The following is a 14,804-nucleotide window of genomic DNA, read 5'->3' on the forward strand; positions in this document are numbered from 1 at the left end:
ATTTCTCCTCTTTTTTTTTGGTTTTTTTTTTTTTTTTTTTTTTTTTTTTTTTTTTTTTTTTTTTTTTTTTTTTTTTTTTGGTTTTTTTGAGACAGGGTTTCTCTGTGTAGCCCTGGCTGTCCTGGAACTCATTCTAGACCAGGCTGGCCTCAAACTCAGAAATCCACCTGCCTCTTCCTCCCAAGTGCTGGGATTAAAGGTGTGTGCCACCGCCACCCGGCTCTCCTCTATTTTTAAAAGAAAAAAAAATGTATACCACGGGTGTGCAAGTGCTTTTGGAGGCCAGAGGCATTGGGTCCCTGGAATTGGAGTTACCGGCAGTTGTGAGTTACCTGGTATAAGAACTGAGCCCTGGACATTTCCCAGAAGGCATTGTCAAGGAGCCAGGCGTGTAGGAACTGGGGTCGACCCGGACGACCCAGCCAGTGACCCACCACTGGGCATGGCTTTCCTAGCCCGGTGTTTTGGGTGCCAGGCCTGCAGATCGGTGGCCCTATTGAGTGGCAGGTATCTCCAGTCCAGGGTCTGGATGGGCTCCCGGACGCCTGGCCCCTCCTCTCCCTGCAGCCGGCCCCGGGCCGCGCGGAGGAGTATCAGCCGAGCAACGTCTAGCGCAAGCACAAACACCGCTGGCGTGCAGGTCGTCCTCCATCGCATGCTGAAGGGCCACAAGTACCTGAGCCACTGAGGAGCGCCACGCCGCGGGGAATAGACTCGAGTTGGCCGAGGGCGAGACGTTGGGGCAAGCTGAAAGTAGGAGTCTGTCCCTTCGTAGGTTTTTAGACTCATTCTCCGTCGACGCCTGCTTACCGACCACCAGCACCTGCGATGTCTCATCCGTTTCTGTGATTATATTTGAAGGCTTCTTTGCAAGACAGGCTCATTAAAACACTGATACCACTCCTACGTTCCCAGCCATTCCAAAGTATTACCGACTTGATAATAAATATTCACGTTTCTTGTAAAAAAAAAAAAAAAGAACTGAGTCCTGGTCCTCTGTAAGAAAAGTAGGTAATTTTAAGGGCTGAGTTATTTTTCCAGCTGCTTTCCTTACATTGTGTTGGACTCATGACTATGATGACCTGCATCATCTCTCCTAGGCCTTCACTTGGTTTCTTCTTCCCAGTGAGGCTTTGGGGATGATTTGATTTGGAATGTACCTCTCCGGCAGTGGTGGTGCACACCTTTAATCCCAGCACTTGGGAGGCAGAGGCAGGCGGGTTTCTGAGTTCGAGGCCAGCCTGGTCTACAGAGTGAGTTCCAGGACAGCCAGGGCTATACAGAGAAACCCTGTCTTGAAACACACACACACACACAGATGTACCTCAGTGGCACTGACTATTACCCCCTAAAGTGCTTTGAATGAGAATGGCCCCTATCGGCTCATATGTTTTAATATGTGGATATATATTGTCCCCCTGTTGGTAAAACTGTTTGGGAAGGACTAAGAGATGTGGCTTTGTTAGAGAGGCTATGTCACTGAGGGTGTGCTGTGAGGTTTCAAAAGGCCATGCCATTCCCAGGTAGCTCTCCCTGCCCCACCCACCTCCACCTCCTTTTTGCCCATAAGGATGTGTGAGCTTGGAGCTGCTGTTTCAGCGCTGTGCCTGCCATGCTCCTAATCATGATGGTCCTGGACTCTCCCTCTGAAACTGTAAGACCCTATAAATTCTGCCTTCTATAGGTGATGCTGGTCATGGTGCTTTGTCGCAGCAGTGGAAAGGTAACTAAGACACCTCTCTGTTTTGTTTTCCTCCATAACAGTCATTAGTACTTGACACGCCATATGGCTCTCCACAGAACCTGAGATCCATGGAATGCATGAGTCATGGAGTGAGAAAGCCACAGAAATAGGCCTTACCTTGCTACTAGACAGTAGCAACTCACACTTACCATGTGCCAGTATGTTTAAAGGGCTTTTCCCACTGAATCTACAGAGGTAAAAATCTATACCAGTCAGCTATGGCTGTAATAATACTCCATAACAACTCCTCACCCAAGAGAATCTCTGGCCTTCAGGATCTGAGGAGATGGTACAGTCATTAAAGTGCTTGCTATGCAAGTATGAGGACTACAACCTACATAAAAATCCAAGCACGACCACACAAGCCTGTAATTCCATGTAGTTAAAATTTCTTCCCTAGAAGAGAGACATAAACAACACCTACCTTCTCATCCTAATGTCTCAGATAACAAACAGAGTTTACCAAAGTTTACCTTGATTAGCTGTGAGTTCCTTGGGCTTCCTTTCAGAACAGTAGTCAAGGGATTACGGACAGGAGTATCCCTCCTGGGAAGTCTTTCTGTAGCATGGATGATAATTCTCTTATTGCTACATAGATAGGTCCCTTTTCCCTCCTTCCCCACCTATATTATATACTCAAGCCACTCCCAGAGAGATCGATGAAATCAGAACAGAACTGCATGCAAATGGTCAGGAGTTTGGGGGGAATACTTGGGTGAGGGCCCTCCCTGACTCCCTCTCTATGAGGGAGCACTGACAGTCAACAAACCTAACTGTGATGATCTTTTGCAAGCTGGCACAGCTATCTCATAAAAAGATGGCTCAGAGAGTAGTCACTTACAACATCCTAGCATTGGGGAAGCAGAAACGGGAGGATTCCTGGGGCTTGCTGGCCAATCAGGTTAGCCACTCAGTGAGCTGCAAGTTCACTGAAAGAACCTGTCTCAAAAAATAAGGTGGAGGCACCAGAAAGATGGTTCAGTAGTTTAGAGTTCTTTGTTTGTTTGTTTGTTTTTCGAGACAGGGTTCCTCTGTCTAGCCCTGGCTGTCCGGGAACTCACTCTGTAGACCAGGCTGGCCTCAAACTCAGAAATGCTCCTGTCTCTTAGTTACGAGTTCTTGTTGTGCAACCATGAGGACATGAGTTTGGATCCCAGGACCCACGTAATAAACTGGATGTGGTCTTGTATGCAGCTGTAAGCCCCATGCTGTAGGAGGTAGAGACAGGCAGATCCCTAGGGCTTGATGACAGGCAGTCTATCTGGAAAATTAAGCTCACAGTTCAGTTAGGAACCCTGTCACACAGGTGGATTTCTGAGTTCGAGGCCAGCCTGGTCTACAGAGTGAGTTCCAGGACAGACAGGGATACACAGAGAAACCCTATCTCAAAAAAACCAAAATAATAATAATAATATCAACAATAATAATAATAGTTATTATTAGTGTTGTTATTATAATAATAATAGTTATTGTTATTGTTGTTATTATTATTATTATTATTATTATTATTATTATTATTATTATTATCATTATTTCTGGGGCTGGAGAGATGCCTCAGTGGGTAAGAGCATTGACTGCTCTTCTGAAGGTCATGAGTTCAGATCCCAGCAACCACATGGTGGCTTACAACCATCCGTGATGAGATCTGACTCCCTCTTCTGGTATATCTGAATACAGCTACAGTGTATTATGCAGGAGCAAGCAGGGTAGAGTGAGTGGGGCTGGAGCAAGCAGACATCCTGAGGTCAATTCCCAGCAGCCACATGATGGCTCACAGCCATCTGTACAGCTACAGTGTACTCATGCACATAAAATAAACAAACAAACAGATTCAGCAAACAAGATTCAGCCCCTGAATCTGTTTTTTAAAGCAGAGCAAATAAAGGCTGGAGAGATGGCTCAGCGGTTAAGAGCACTGACTGTTCTTCTGAAGGTCCTGAGTTCAAACCCTAGCAACCACATGGTGGCTTACAACCACCTGTAATGAGATCTGACTCCCTCTTCTGGAGTGTCTGAAGACAGCTACAGCATACTCACATAAATAAAATCTTTTTTTTTTTTTTTCGAGACAGGGTTTCTCTGTGTAGCCCTGGCTGTCCTGGAACTCACTCTGTAGACCAGGCTGGCCTTGAACTCAGAAATCCACCTGCCTCTGCTGGGATTAAGAGCGTGCACCATGGGCTGGTGAGATGGCTCAGCGGGTAAGAGCACTGACTGCTCTTCTGAAGGTCCTGAGTTCAAATCCCAGCAACCACATGGTGGCTCACAACCACCCGTAATGAGATCAGATGCCCTCTTCTGGTGCGTCTGAAGACAGCTGCAGTGAATTACGCTGGAGCGAACCGGGCTGGAGCAAGGGGCCAGCAGAGGTCCTGAGATCAACAGCAGCCACACACATGATAGCTCACGGCCATCTGTACAGCTACAGTGTACTCATACATATAAAATAAATAAAAATAAATCTTTGCCGGGCGCTGGTGGCGCACGCCTTTAATCCCAGCACTTGGGAAGCAGAGGCAGGCGGATTTCTGAGTTCGAGGCCAGCCTGGTCTACAGAGTGAGTTCTAGGACAGCCAGGGCTACACAGAGAAACCCTGTCTCAAAAAAAAGAGCGTGCACCACCACTGCCCGGCAAATAAAATCTTTTTTTTTTTTTTTAACATTCTGGAAAAAAAAAAAAGGCAGAGCAAATAGAAGTCTCCACCGTTGTCTTGTTGCTTGCTTGTTTTGTAAAGAAAAAAAAAAGGTCTGGCTATGTAGCTCAGGTTGGCCTGAGCCTTCTAAGGGCTTAGATTCTAAGTGTCCTCTACCATACCTTGCAGGAGAGAACTCCTAAGGTCTAGGCTGTAATGTCTGCAAGGTCATTTTGTGTATAATCAAGTCATTTGGGCCGGTGTAACACCAGAGGACAGGAAACCCTAGCTGCCCCCACTGAGACAGAATGAACAGTTACTGGGTGATCTAACTGGCCATGAGTTATGTCTTTTTCTGCTATGCCTTTTAAGTTACGGGAACTGAGGCTCAGCGAGATCAGATGAGTTGTCTGAGTTTAAATCCTTATTAAATAACAGTGCTGGAGTCTAGCCAAACTGAAGTCATAGTTACAAACTGTACACTTGGCCAAAGGGTGTGAGTTTTCTATTCACAGCAACACTTGAACTCCTAATCCTCCTGTCTCTGCCTTCCAAATGCTAGGGTGACAGGCATGTGATGTGGCACTCTGCTATTACTGAAAACCGGTAAGCAAGGACAGAGGTTAGTAAACTAAGCCATGTGCAAGGGTGACCTGGGTTGGGGGGTGAATTTAAGGCTAGGATTGATAAGAGTTTAGGAGAGAGGTAACTCAAAAAGGAGTTCTAGTCAAAGTAAAAGCCAAACAAAACCCAACAGAAATGAGGGACAAGTTTAGACATTTTTATTTTTTATTTATCTTTGGATTTTTCTTTTTTCTGATTGTGGTGTTTATTAGCTTGACATTGAGGCCATAAGGTTTATTTTTCCATTTATTTATTTATGCATTCACTTTCCATTCCAATTGCAGCCCTCTCTAACCAGTCCCCACCTCACACAGCTCCTCTCTTTCTACCCTTCTCCTCTGAGAAGGAGAGTTCCCCCTGGGTATCAACCCACCCTGGCACCTTAATATCTTTTGACTTTTTGAGACAGGGTTTCTCTGTGTAGCCCTGGCTGTCCTGGAACTCACTCTGTAGACCAGGCTGGCCTTGAAATCTGAGATGTGCCTGCCTGCTTCTGTCTCTGCCTCCAGTGTGCTATAACACATGCATAGAACTCAAAGGGCAACTTCTAGCCGAGCAGTGGTGGGCACGTGCCTTTAATCCCAGCACTTGGGGAGTAGAGGCAGATAGATTTCTGAGTTCGGGGCCAGCCTGGTCTACAGAGTGAGTTCCAGGACAGCCAGGGCTACACAGAGAAACCCTGTATCGAAAAAACAAAACAAAACAAAACAAAACAAAAAAAGGGACAAGTTCTGGGAGCTGGTCCTCTCCTCCATCATGTGGTTCTCAGCGACTGAACTCGGGTCATCAGCTGAACTGTCTCACTGGGTCTGTTGAAAGGTATTTCTTTTTAACCAAACATGAATTTTACTTCCACCACCACACAAAATAGAAAGTATTTATTGCTGATGTTTGTTTGTTTGTTTATTTTTGCAGTACTGGCGATTAAGCCCATGGCTTTGTGCATTCTAGACAGCTACCCTACCACCAAACTATGTCCATAAACCTATAAAGCACTTGAAATCTGTACTTTAATCCCAGCATGTGCTATAATACACTGGAGCACTACTGCACACACAAACAAAATGAATGTAAGGGGCTGGTGAGATGGCTCAGCAGGTAAGAGCACTGACTGCTCTTCCAAAGGCCCTGAGTTCAAATCCCAGCAACCACATGGTGGCTGACAACCATCCGTAATGAGATCTGATGCCCTCTTCTGGTGTGTCAAAAGACAGCTACAGTGTACTCACATAAAATAAATGAATAAATCTAAAAAAAAAAAAAAAAGAAAGAAAATGAATGTAGCCGGGTGGTGATAGAGCATGCCTTTAATCCCAGTGCTTGGGAGGCAGAGACAGGTGGATTTCTGAGTTCCAGGCCAGCCAGGTCTACAGAGTGAGTACCAGGACAGTCAGGACAACACAGAGAAACCCTGTCTCAAAAAAAAAAAAAAATAACAACAACAACAACAAAAACCAACCAACCAACCAACCAACCAACCAACCAAAAACAGAAAATGAATGTAAGAGCAAGAACTTTTTAAGTTAAAATTAAAACTAGGCATGGTGATATATAGCTTTAACCCAGCACTTGGGAGGCAGAGGTAGAGAGATCTCTCTGAGTTTTAGGCTAGCCTGGTCTATATGGCAAATTTGAGGATGTCCAAGGACATACAGTGAGTCACTGCCTCAAAATAAATAAAATTTAAGGAAAATCTAAAAAAAAAAAAAAAAAAATCAAACAGTGCAGACAGGAATGTTGAAACTTCCTTTTCCTCTTCATTTTAGAGACAGGCTCCATTAACTGCTGGTAGCAATCCCTCCTGGACCTTTCTACAGCATATACAAACTTACTCTTTTTTTCTTGTTCTTTATTTTTTCCAGTTGGGCGGAGGTAGAGTGGGTGGAGGCAGGGTCTATGTAGCTTTGGCTGACCTAGTATTCACTTTGTAGTCCCGGATCACCATAAAAGTAATCCTCCGCCTAGGCCTTCCAGGAGCAGGATTGTAGCAATTGGCACACCATCACACCCAGGCAGACACCCTTCTCTCTCCTCCACCTTTTCCATAACACTGGGAGTTGAACCTGCGGCCTTGTGCCAGGTTCTGTATCTGAGATGGATTTTCCTCCCGGCACCACTTTGCAACGTGTTCAACAAACTATCATTTTGTCTTTTGTTTTTATCAGAGTCAGATCTCCATGCCAAGACGTAATAGTATACTTTACTTAACGACTGTGATTTGCTGACATGACCTGGGACAAATTGTCTAAACTCTCTTGGCCTTAGTGTGTATAATGTCTAAGGAAGAGTCACAGGGTTCCTGTTATGACTACTACATGAGTCAGAATGTGAAAAGCATCTTGTATTTTGTCTTGCTACATACTAAATGCTCAGAAATAGGAGTCCTCAGGCTGGAAAACTAGCAGAGTTCTAAAGCACTAGCCTCCCAAACATGAGAAGCTGAGTCCCATTCTTAGAACCAATGTATTAAAAAAAATAAAAGCCAAGTATGAAGGCCTGGAGAGATGGCTTAGGTTAAGAGTACTTGCTGTTCTTACTGAGGACCCAGCTTGGGTTCCCAGCACCACCATGCTAGCTCATAATTGCTGTAACTTCAATTCCAAGGACCAGACAGCATCTTCTGGCTTCTTCGGATGCCAGGCCTACGCAGGGTACACACACCATGTACAGGCGCATAAAATAAATACACAACGCATACATTGAAAATAAATACATCTTAAGACAAACAAATAAAAAAGCCAGGTGTGGCCGGGCGTGGTGGCGCACGCCTTTAACCCCAGCACTTGGGAGGCAGAGGCAGGCGGATTTCTGAGTTCAAGGCCAGCCTGGTCTACAGAGTGAGTTCCAGGACACCCAAGGCTACACAGAGAAACCCTGTCTCAAAAAACCAAAAAAAAAAAAAAGCCAGGTGTGATGCTGTGTTTTTGATTCCAGTGATGAGGAGGCAGAGATAGGTGAGTCCCTAGGGCTTGCTGGCCAGACAGCAGGTAAGTACCAGGCTAGTTAGAGAGCCTGTCTGCCACCCCCAAGAAAGAAAGAAAGGAAGGAAGAGCAGAGAGAGAGAGAGAGAGAGAGAGAGAGAGAGAGAGAGAGAGAGAGAGAGAGAGAGAGATATCTCAAAGGGAAAACATCTGTTTGACTATAACATAATTTCTTTTTTTTTTTTTTAAGATTGATCTATTATTATATCTAAGTACACTGTAGCTGTCTTCAGATACCCCAGAAGAGGGCATCAGATCTCATTATGGATGTTTATGAGCCATCATGTGGTTACTTGGATTTGAACTCAGGACCTTTGGAAGAGCAGTCAGTGCTCTTAACTGCTGAGCCATCTCTCCAGCCCACATAATTTCTTTAAGTAACATTTCTTTAAGCAACATAATTTCTTTAAGCAGTTCGACATATATGATTACTTAATAAGATATAATGTTTTGTACTGGCTGGTTTTATGTGTCACCTTGACACAGGCTGGAGTTATCACAGAGAAAGGAGCTTCAGTTGGGGAAGTGCCTCCATGAGATCCAGCTGTGGGGCATTTTCTTAATTAATGATTAAGGGGGGAGGGCCCATTGTGGGTGGTGCCACCCCTGGACTGGTAGTCCTGGTTTCTATAAGAGAGCAAGCTGAGCAAGCCAGGGGAAGCAAGCCAGTAAGAACATCCCTCCATGGCCTCTGCATCAACTCCTGCTTCCTGATCTGCTTGAGTTACTGTTCTGACTTCCTTTGGTGATGAACAGCAACTTGCTTCTTGGTCATGATGTTTGTGCAGGAATAGAAACTCTGACTAAGACATGTTTCAAATATGGCCACAGTTCCATCCTTCCCTGCACCTAGCTGTACAATGTTTCTGTGTCTTTCACTAGAGATGAAGTCTAGGGGCTGGAGAGATGGCTCAGCAGTTAAGAACACTGACTGTTCTTCCAAAGGTCATGAGTTCAAATCCCAGCAACCACATGGTGGCTCACAACCATCTATAATGAGATCTGATTTCCTCTTCTGGTGTGTCTGAGGACAAGTATAGTGTACTTATAATAAATAAATAAATAAATAAATAAATAAATAAATAAATAAATAAATCTAAAGAAAAGTAAAAGGAGAGTTAAAAAAAAAAAACAGATGAAGTCTACTTGGGTATTTGGCCTGCATCTTTAATACCAGCACTCTGGCAAAAGCAGGCAGATCGCTGGGAGTTCAAGGCCAGCCTGTTCTGCAAAGCGAGTACCGGGACAGCCAGAGCTACACAGAAAAATCCTGTCTTAAAAAAAACAAAGCAGGGTAGTGGTGGCACACACCTTTAATCCCAGCACTTGGGAGGCAGAGACAGGTGGATTTCTGAGTTCGAGGCCAGCCTGGTCTACAGAATGACAGCCAGGGCTATACAGAGAAACCCTGTCTTGAAAAACCAAGAGATGAAGTCTAAGGCTGGTTCACACTTGGGAACTGAGGCTAGAGAATTAGAAAGTTCAAGGACTCCTGAACTATACAGCAAGTTAAAGGTCAGCCCGAACAACTTAGTGAGTTGTCTCAAAGTTACAAAGAAAATAGTAATAGGGGCTGGAGAGATGGCTCAGAGGTCAAGAGCACTTGTTCTTACATAGGACCTTGGTTCAATTATCCGCACCCATATGATGGCTAAAATACTCATACATGAAATAAAATAGAAAAAAAAGTTGGTTTGTTGTTATTGTTTTTTTTGCGACAGGGTTGCTCTGTGTAACAACACTGGCTCTCCTGGAACCTACTTTGTAGACCAGGCTGACCTCAGACTCACAGAGATCCTCCTGCCTCTGTTTCCTGAGTGCTGGGATTAGAGGTATGTGCTACCATGTCCAGCCTGGAAAAGAATACTAAGTTTTTCTTTAGGAAGGGAGATGTCCATGTCCAGTCTTCTTCAACAGGAGATGTCCAGTGTCACATGACTGGCTTTCATCAACAGAACAAAGCAAAGATAGTGATATTTCATTCCCCTGCCTCAACCCCAAGAAGTCATGTTACTTCTATTCTCTTCCCTTTGGAGGGTATCACATCAGGAAACCAGAACTTATTTTCTAGAGAATCCAGATGGAGGAGAACCAAATATTCAGAGCACAGTATCAGTCATTTTTAAGACACATAGAGGAAATACAATTTACTGATTACAGACACAGAGTGCGCCCAGACAAGACCATGAAACATGGAAAAGAGCTATTTCAAGGTAAATATACAAACCGAAGAGGCAGCAAACGAATGCTTGTCATTCTAAGTCACTATGCTTTTGCTTGACATGCTAAGCAGCAGAAAAGTGGTAGGAAGTTCCCAGTACAGTCATAAACTCTAATGACTCAGGCTAGAAAGCAAGCTCCATCTGAGATCTCCCTGGCCCTCAGTTTCCTCATCAGAGCAAAAGAATAGTTTGGGTTTCTACATTGTCTTATGTGAGGATTAAGTACCCAAATGAACATTCTACATACAGCATGAAGTAAGTGTTCTCAGTTCTCAGTTTTTAAAAAGATATAGGGATGTTTTTGCTTGCATGTAGCCTTCTATGCCACAGAGGGCGTAGAGTCTCCTGGGGCAGGAATAATGGATGGTTGTGAGAGTTATCATGTGAGTGCTGAGAATTGAACCCAGGTCCTCTGAAAGAACAAGTGCTCTTAACCCCTAAACCATCTTTCCAGCCCCTCAATTTTTTTCTTTTTTTCTTTTTAAAAATTTGTTATTACTTTCTATTTGAGAGGAGAGAATCTGGTTTCCTGTAGCTGAGGTTGGATAACTGTGTAACTGAGGGTAACTCCCAAGTGCTGAGAGTATAGCACTGTGCTTGGCTTCTGTTCCCCTGGCCTAGTGTTTGTCTCCATGCGTATTCCTGTGTGCTTAGGCTTGTTTCTAGAAGTCACATGTCAACCTCAGCTGTTGCTAGTCAGGTGCCACCTTGTTTGTTTGTTTGTTTGTTTGTTTTTTGAGACAGGGTTTCTCTGTGTAGCCCTGGCTGTCCTGGAATTTACTCTGTAGACCAGGCTGGCCTGGAACTCAGAAATCTGCCTGCCTCTGCCTCCCAAGTGCTGGGATTAAAGGAGTCTGCCACCACTATCCGACCCTACCTACTTTTCTTTTCCTTCTCAGCATTATAATCCTGTGCTACCCAATCTGGATTTTTTTTTCCCTGTAGGCTCTTTGGATTAAACTCCAAAGTACCAGCCCTCTTTCTCCTCCTTTCATCATGGGTCTTTCCAGTCATTGCTATGATAATTGCCAACTATCAAGGCACTGCAGAGTGCCATTTCGCATGCAGATGAGATCTAAATGAAGGTAGAGGTAGTCTGGCCGTAACCCTGGCAACCAACCCTCTTAGATTCAATAATTCCAGCCAATCCACTAGTACAGGGTCTTCTGGATTCAGGCAGTCTGGTCCTCAAAGATAAACAGGACCTGGCAAGTAGAAATCCTGGTAGGGGTTCTGGTAAGATGGCTCAACTAGTGAAGGCACTTACTTGCCAGCAGCCCTACAACCAGAGTTCCATCCCCAGGCCCCAAACAGTGGAAGGAAAAAGCATACTCCCCCAAGTTGTTACACACACACACACACACACACACACACATACACACACATACACACACACACTTTTGTCGTTTGTTTTTAAAATAGAAAAGAAAAGCAATCCTGATAGTTGAGCCTGCATTGAGGTTCACATCTCAACACTTGGAAGGTTAAGGCATAAGAATTGCTAAGGGTTTGATCAAGCCTGGGCTAAAAGTATGGTAAGATCGTTTCTTTAGAAAAAAAAGGGGGTGGGGTGGGGTGGCTGGAGAGATGACTCAGCAGTTTAGAGCACATGCTCCTCTCTCAGAGGTTTGGTGGCTCACAACTCCAGTTGCAAGGGATCTGGTGTTTGTCCTCTTCTGGCCTCTGTAGCCAACTGCATAAACAAAATGTGGTACACATACATGTACTCTTTCTCACACACAATAAAGTAGATACATAAATAATCTGTTAGGTCACCAAGGCACTGCTCAAGCTAACAAAATCAGCAGAGAGGCAGGTGTGCTAAACCCAGGACGGCCTCCACTTCCCTCAGATGAAGGCCGGCTTCCTCAAAATGGCCCGATGTCTTGTCCACTCTCCTCCCATAATCTCAACTCCTGTCTCTCCAGTCATAGTGCTTTCTACCACAAACATTGCCTTTAAATGTAGCAAGCTCTTTCTTGTGTTGGGACCTCTGTAGCTACTTTTCCCTTCCCAGAGGGAGCTTCTGAGCCACTTAATACTTCAGAACTACTTATCATTTTCCTTCACAATACTTAGGGCAATCTAAAGCTTTAAATCTATTTCGCATCTACTTGGTTCCCCTGCCCTACATAGCATTTATTTATTTATTTCGATGCAGGATCTGATGTATCTCAGACTGGCCGAGGGCTCACTAATCAAGAGCTGGGATTGCAGTCCAGGATTATCAGGTTCAATTTATTGAGTTGATCTGAGAGTTTAGGGCACGTTATGCAAACATTGTACCAATTGAGCTACATAGACCTCTGGTTTGTGACTGTAACTGGTCTCAAGCACACCAGGCTGGCTTCAAACAGCTAATCCCCTGCCTCCACTGTCTGTCCAGGTGCTGCCACTGCAGGCATGCATCACCATGCTCTGCTGGACAACCTTAAGGTCTCCTTTTTTAACCACTTTAGTTCACAGATGGTGTAGTGGCTATTCCTGGTTGTCAACTTGACTATATCTGGAATGAACTACAATCCAGAATTGGAAGGCTCACCTGTGATCCTAATCTGGAGGCTGGGAGACACAAGTTTCCGACCTGCATCTTGGCATGGAGATCTTGAGCCACAGTGGCTATGAATCTCAGAAGATTAAGACAAGGAGATATCATCAGGCAGTGGTGGTACATACCTTTAATCCCAGCACTTGGGAAGCAGAGGCAGGAGATTTCTGAGTTCAAGGCCAAGTCTGGTCTACAGGAGTGAGTCCAGGACAGCCAGGGCTATACAGAAAAACCCTGTGCAAAAGACAAGGAGATCTCTGAGTTCAAAAGCAAGTCCCAGATCCAGATGTGGTAGCACACACCTTTAATCTGGGCCACACCTTCTGCTGGAGACCTACATAAGGACATTGGAAAAAGGAAGATTTGCTCTCTTTCTTCTTTGCCTGCCTTCCTTGTGGGACTGAGCAACTGCTAGATCCTTGGACTTCCATTCACAGCTGCCGCTGACCATTGTTGGGGAGTTGGACAACAGACTGTAAGTCATCAGCAAATTCCCTTACTATATAGAGACTACCCATAAGTTCTGTGACTCTAGAGAACCCTGACTAATACAGATGGGAAAACTGAGGGCCAGAGAAGAAAGTGGCTTCATTCAGACTCAGAAACCCAGATAATTGTGGATACTCAAGGTAATTGGGATCAAATATCACAGACCCGTGATATTTGGGAGTGGCTCATAAAACGTAGCTGCCACCTCTCTAGAACTATCAGTACATACTGTAAGCCACCATCATTCCCTTGTCATGGTGGGGGCAGGAATGTCTCTTTGGGAGCAGAGGTGCCAGTCAGCTGACAAACTGTGAAAGGGGGGCTGGAGAGGGTGGAAAGCCTATCCCTGAATAGACAGTTATTCTGAGGCAGCTGGGGATAATGGCTGTTACAGAAATAACCCAGCCTCCTCACCCTTGTTTCACCCCTCACACCTCTGCCCTACCAGAGGTGAGGCCATCACTGAATAGCATTCAGCAGTACCTTCTGTTTACTAAGAGGCTCACAGTCTGATGGAGGAGCCCAACTAGAGACCTCATACTGCTAAATGATGGTCCGTTGGAGAGCAGGTCCTCAGAAGAAAACATGCACCCTTCACCCCGAATAAATTCGACAAATGCATACAAGTTATCCAATCCACAATGTAATTGTAACAGTTCAAAGAAAGGGATGCGATACTGCCAAGTTGCAGGGTTATCTGCAGTCTTAGTGAGCGGAAACATCAGGAACTTTTGAGAAGGCAAGAGAATTTTAAAAAAAGATCTGGCCAAGTTTTTTTGGGGGGGGCATGGATGGAGTAGGTATTAAATATATAAAGCCAAGTGTCTGGTTGCAGAAGAGAGAATTTTGAGAATCCACAGGAGATATTTGAACAAAAGAACATAATCCAGTATGCATAGCAGAAAGTGCCCCCTATCTGCTTGGAGTAGGAAACGGGCGCAATAAGAGTGAGGATGAGGGCAGATTGAAAGATTAGAAAACCCTATGGTATTCTGAATTGGCAGTTCTGGGTAGGATTCCATAGAAGGAATGGGGCCTTGTTCTCTAGAGGGCTATTACCATCTTTTCCTAGATTCTAAACTCTAGAGTCATGCCCTCTACGGTACCCAACTTTTGTTAGTCTAAACTCCCAAGTTTGAGGGTAGAAAAAAAGTGCTGCTGGAAACCTAATCCTAGACTAGGGGTCCGAGCAAGAGAGACTTCAGCTCCCAGGATGCTTCGCGCGAAAGGTCGCGCATACTTCGGGACTTGCCGGCTGGCCGCTCTCTCGCTAGGCGTAGTGCAGGAAACACGCCATCTTCGGCAGTGTCAAACCGTCGTTTGTGTGCTTGATGGGACGCTTATGTTTTGTCTAGTCACCTATTACAGGCTCTGACTTAAATGCGCTTCTTTGTTAGAATCCTGTTAAACCTTACGACGAGCATTCCATTCAGCTTCCAAGCCTATCACCGAACGCTCCCAGATGACATAGAACGAGCCAGAGGGCCCCCCAACCCCCGCTAAGTCAGAGCCTCCGAGGGCGGGGCGCCTCCTCCCTTTCCGGCTCCGCCCCGCCTCTGGTTG

At 45.0% G+C, this 14,804-nt stretch overlaps 1 pseudogene; it reads left to right on the top strand.

The window, feature by feature from the left end:
* Positions 1-364: 364 nt before the first annotated feature.
* Positions 365-688, top strand: LOC116092443 (annotated as a pseudogene).
* Positions 689-14,804: the final 14,116 nt, after the last annotated feature.

The sequence above is a fragment of the Mastomys coucha genome, unplaced genomic scaffold (genome assembly GCF_008632895.1).
Source record: "Mastomys coucha isolate ucsf_1 unplaced genomic scaffold, UCSF_Mcou_1 pScaffold15, whole genome shotgun sequence".
Taxonomy (NCBI): domain Eukaryota; kingdom Metazoa; phylum Chordata; class Mammalia; order Rodentia; family Muridae; genus Mastomys; species Mastomys coucha.